Source organism: Xenopus tropicalis, chromosome 8 (assembly GCF_000004195.4).
Source record: "Xenopus tropicalis strain Nigerian chromosome 8, UCB_Xtro_10.0, whole genome shotgun sequence".
Lineage (NCBI taxonomy): Eukaryota > Metazoa > Chordata > Amphibia > Anura > Pipidae > Xenopus > Xenopus tropicalis.
The window spans coordinates 121,538,426-121,544,425 of NC_030684.2; positions in this window are offsets into that span (position 1 = coordinate 121,538,426).

Sequence of the window (6,000 nt, forward strand, 5' to 3'; positions counted from 1 at the left end):
GTTCAATTCAAAACAAAAAATACAGTTTTTACACATAACAAAATGTGCATCATAACAACATGTCATCATACACTGATTCAATTAAATTGCATGTGTTAAAGTTTCCCAGCCCTTTAAATAATGGACCCAATGGTTGGTTTTGAGTAATATTCTCTCATACTACTATGTTTAATGCTAGACCTTATTAATTATCAATTATTTTACTATGCCTTCCCCTGAATTTTCCCTGCCAGCCCCCACCTCATATGATCTTTTATACAAAGGTAATGGGATATATTCCGAGGCGATGCCCATATCCAGTGTAATACAAGATTCTTACAAACATAAAATCATTTTCGGAGGGGGTTTTAGAATCCTCTATCCCCAGCAGACAAATCTCAGGGGCCAGTCTGACTGGGACTTTCTTAATTTTAAAAATATACCCCATTACCTCCCTCCAGTAAATCATGCTAACATGCCCAGACTAAATGAAAAAATAATTCTGCATTGCGTACGCCACACATGGGGCAAGTACAGGTGTGTTTGGTCCTTACAGTTTTTCAATCCATAATTGCAATACTGCTTGCAAAAATGCTTTCCATTATTTGGTATCTTCTACTTTATTTATTTATTATACAAAACAGAAATAAGACAGTAGGTTTCAATCTGAATACATCAATTTAACAACTATAAACTAAGAAAAGTTGATAGACAATGTGAGTAGCATAGTTTTGGGAGCCAAGGTACAGTTAGCCAAGGGGTGCTTATAAAGGTAGATTACAAGAGTTCTCCGGTGGGTCAAATATCCAGGTACTGCAATGTTGTGTTTTGTATTGAGGCTACCTTTAGCTGAAATATTCTATTTTTCTTGACCCTTGACCCATAGCAAGGTGGGAGCCTTTGGCATCTTCTATTTGGTTGGTTGTAATGGGTTGGCAGGTAGCTGTTTAAAAAAGTGTTTTTCAGGTAGTTGGTGCTCCTATGAGCAATAAGCCAAGCACTTTCTAATGACATCAAAGAGAAGCAATAGACATATAGCAATTATTCTTCCCTGAGAGAAATGTCTATCAGGTTGATCAGCGCTATTGTTGTATATGATACTGTATAATGATTTCATTTAGACAGGATACTATATGAACCATTTTATATATAAACTAACAATGCTTTTAGCCTTTTTAATAGCTTTATACAGGGGTTTTTAGTTACAAGTTTATGATCATAAAATTGCCAAGCCTCCATACCACATTAAGGGAAACCCCATTAACTCAATATACTTAAATTAAAAGTAAACAAAAATATACAAAAGAGAGGCTAAAAAAAGAGATTTTATGATCATAAAATTGCCAAGCCACCATACCACGTCAAGGTAAACCCCATATGGTGGAAAAATATATGGCTCTGGGGATATTTGTTTAAGTGTAAACAATACAGATTGTTGGTAAAATAGCAAAAAGTAAAGAATATACACAGAGATACTGTTCCAAGGAAACCAAGTCACAGGGATGATTTAGTTATTCTTAGTTATATAGTGCTGACATGTTAAGCAGCACTTTATAGTGATGATACATCATTCCCTGCCCTAGTGGAGCTTATACTGTAAGATCCCTGTCACATTTACACTCTCTATGGTCAGTGTTACCAGAGCCAATTCAACTGCCAATCTGTTTTTAAAACTGGAGCCCCCCCCCAAATAACTATGAAAGCGCAGGGAAAATATACAAACGCCCATTCCAGTACCATGGCTGGAATTGGACCTAAGACCCTCTGTAAGGCAGCAGTGCTAACCACTGATCTGTTCTTCTTTTACATCTTCTCTGCCTTATTTTCTGCTGCTGCTCTTTATTTTTACTGGCCTGTAATGGAATAATACTCAAGCTGCCATTTTGGCTAGTTTAGAACTGTACGGCCAATGGTGACACTGGCATTCGATGCACCTAATGAAATACATTAGGCTCCTGAAAGACATTCCAAATGTTTGCCTTCTTGTGTTAAACTTAATAATTACACTAAAAATCACTGAGGGGGTGCCAATATGTTAGTCAGTGATTTTTACCTTTCCTTCTATATACTTTCTAGTCTTAGGTCCTAGGGCAGTGATCTCCCAAAATGTTGTATTTGAGAGCCACACTCAGATGTTAAATGTTGATGAGCAGCACAAGCATGAAAAAAGTTCTTTGGGGGACTAAAGTTCTCAGCCAATTATAATTAGGACTGTAATTGGCTATTTGGAAGCCCCATATAGACTGCTAGCATGCCGGAGCAAATTTCCGCATTTAGGCACTGGCAAATTGTGTCGCAAAACTTCACCGAAAATTTGCTGAAAAAATCCGTCAGTGTATCAAAATAAGGACGTGTCACAAAAAAGTTGAGAGCATCCACATTTAACAAATTTTCTGCCGTTGTGAGTATTTTTCTGTGATTTCCCAAATTTTTCAGCAAAGCAAAACGGGACAGATTCACTCATAACTAAGCAACACCACAAGGGGGCGGTTATCAACAAGTTGCTCGCAAGCCACTGGTCTTGGGGTCATCTTTCTCTTATTTCAGTCTGTCATCATTTTCCAAAACAGATGGGATCATTACAATCTAATTGTGCAAAAGAAACAATTTCTTCTACTCTCCTACGTTAAAAGGACTGTCTATGTGGAATGTTAAGGAGACAGCTGAAGGTAGACCTCTCCCATGAAGCAAGAGAACCCCTGTCAGCACTGGTCTTCACCGACGCCCTTTTGGGGCCCCGGAACTTTCTGCTGCAGTTCTGATAGGGAACCTACAGGCTTCAGAGGCCAACCGGATAGGAAAGATATAGACAATGGTGAGATGAATATCAAAGTCAGCAGCTGTATTGTCAGTGGAAATTGTCTTTCTGTCCATAGAAATTGCACAATTTAAGAACCTGTAGCTGGGTTATATTTCCTTAAATTTAGCTTTGTGCTCAGTAGTAACACTGGCATTCGATGCACCTTATGAAATACTTTAGGTTACAGAATTATTAGGCTTAGACTTATGGGAAACATTCAAAGTTACTGCCTTCTGCTAGGCAATAATAAAATTCAATAGGGCACCACACCAGAAGATTTAGTCAGCCTATTCATGGTGTTAGACTGTGTGCACTGTATATATTTACTCCTCATACATTCATCTTTTTGAGCAGTAATGGAAATCCATCCCAATCTCCCATCCAAGCTCCCGTTCTATTTTGAGTAATGTGCCTTACGCTTGTTTGCTACTGCTCATACTAAGCATTCCATTATGTGCCTGGGTGGATACTAACATTAGATGGAGACCAGATATGAGTAGAATCCATCCATCTTTTCTATTGGTCTACAACTGTGCTCCATTTTTGGGTGGAAATAGATCATCTGATGCACAATCTTCTTTGCCTTGTACCTGCTGTGTTTCTGGCTTTGTCTCTCACAGATACCCAGAGCTGGTACAGTTTTCTTCTAACAGAAGCACCAGCCTGGGGTAAAACTTCAGCTTGACTTGAATAGAGTATATATTTACTCCTCATACATTCATCTTTTTGAGCAGTAATGGAAATCCATCCCAATCTCCCATCCAACCTCCCATTCTATTTCAAATAATTTGCCTACGCTTGTTTTCTACTGCTCATCCTAAGCATTCCATTACGGGTCTAAGTGGAATAGTAACATTAGATGGCGAACAGACATGAGAAAAATCCATCCATCTTTTCTTTTGGTATAGAATTGTGCTCATAAATCAAATGCCAATGTCAAAGCCATCAATTGTATTTCTTGTCTTTTGCTTTTCTTGTGCATTTCTTTAATGCTCTGTATAAGTATATTTAATTTGAAGGGAAATCATCTTTTTTTTCAGACTGCTCAGATTTTTTTTGCTCTTTCCTCTTTTTTTCTTCTGCCCTTGCCCTTAATCTTGCAATTATTACTGATCTGGGTTGAAATATATCATCTGATGTACATTCCTCTTTGCCTTGTACATTCTGTGTTTCTGGCTTTGTCTCTAGGGCTTTGGGATGTACCCTAGGTCCTCTGCCCAGTCTCAGCCTGAAACGCTTGGGGTTCCATAAAGCTACATCATCAGGGTAAGTGTCCAACTTTCTTTTCCGTGTTTCAGGAATTGGGTTCCTAAATAGAGGGGAATCTTCATATGGGCACTGTCTGAGATGTTCCATTTGTTGATGTAGAGCAATCTGCTGCTGATGTGCTTGAATGGCACGTTCCCTATCACTTAGCTCTATATATTCATATATTCCCCTGGTTGTAGTAGAAGGATTCTGAGGGGCTGTGTCATTATTTTGAACATTGCACCGATTGGGTTTCATAATGTTATCTTGCTGTTGACTAGAATTGTCTTTCTGGGCCACAGAAGAACTAATATTTGTATTTCTAGTATCTGTTGCTGGTAATTGAATTCCAGTATTAATGTTCTGTAGTTTAAATCCATCATTGATTGTCACCAAAGAGCTAGTACTTGGTATTGTGCTAGGATCTTTGGTGACAGTCATTACTGGTGAAACAAATGTCGGGCTAGTGACAGCGCTTGTGTTTGTTTCACTTTTTGATATTCCAAGAGCTTTGGCAACTGCATCCTGGAATAATTTGAAATCACTAATCTGCTGCCGCCTATATGGGCTGGGCTTTCTACCTTTGGTAGATTTCTTACAAGTTGGTCTGCTTGTGTTTGTGTCATTTTTATTAGGTGTATTGTCTTCCTCTTGCCTTTTCCTCTTTCCTGGCAGTTCCTCACTGGAAGGAACTCTTTTTCTCCCAGAGGAGCTGGTACTTGGCATTGCCTCTGAACTTCTGGCCAGGCTTGTAGATGGCACAGGAGATGAGGCAAGTTGTGTATCTGCTCTTGCAGTGCTGGTACTTGGCGTTGCCTCTGAACGGGAATGAGATCTTTTTCTCCCAGAGGAGCTAGTACTTGGCGTTGCCTCTGAACGGGAATTAGATCTTTTTCTCCCAGAGGAGCTGGTACTTGGCATTGCCTCTGAACTTCTGGCCAGGCTTGTAGATGGCACAGGAGATGAGGCAACTTGTGTATCTGCTCTTGCAGTGTTGGTACTTGGCGTTGCCTCTGAATGGGAACGAGATCTTTTTCTCCCAGAGGAGCTGGTACTTGGAATTGCCTTTGAACTGCTGGCAACTTGTGTCTCTGCTCCTGACGTGCCAGTAGCCGATGAGATTCCAAGGGCTCTGGCAATTGCATCCTGGAAGACTTTACTAGCTTGTGCCTCCTGCTCTCTAATGCGTTTTTTCATCTCCCTACTTTTCCTATTTCTTCTTCTTTTTCTGGCACTATGAGCCCGAGAAGAACCTCTTTGTTCACTGTTTAAGTCTGAGGTGCTACCCTTACCGTCACGATCTTTTCTGTAACGTTTCTTACTGTCAGTCTGGTCCTCAGGAGAATATGCTCTTTTCCTTTTGGAAGAGCTGGTCCTTGGACCTGCACTGGAACTGCTGGGCAAATTTGGACTGGATGATTGACCAGTCACAATGCCAGCATTGGCTCCAACTGGAGCTGGAACAGGATTAGTACCTGATGAAATGCCAAGGGCTCTTGCAATGGCATTCTGAAAAACAGTCATTGCTGTTTTCTCCTGTTGTCTAAAACAATTTATTTTCCCCAAAGGGGAACTAGTGTTTTTGTTTGGATCCATATCACCCGGATCCATATGTCAGGAAATGTATGGTCACTGTTTACTTAGCACTGAGTACTAAGAGGTGACCGCATCCGCTGACGTCTAGATGTCAAATGACAGCTGTGAAGCCATAAACTCTGTTCTTATCTGATTAACTGATAAGGTTGTCATGGTAACCACCTCTGTTACCATGACAACCTTATCAGTGGTTACAAGACTGATAAGGTTGTCATGGTAACCACCTCTGTTACCATGACAACCTTAGTGGTTAAGAGACTTCTGATAAGGTTGTCATGGTAACATAGGTGGTGTGATGCTAATTAGCATAAATCTACGTGGGTGGTCTACAGCTGAGAAACTATAGCAATGTTTGATGAGATTAGTAGTATGTGGGC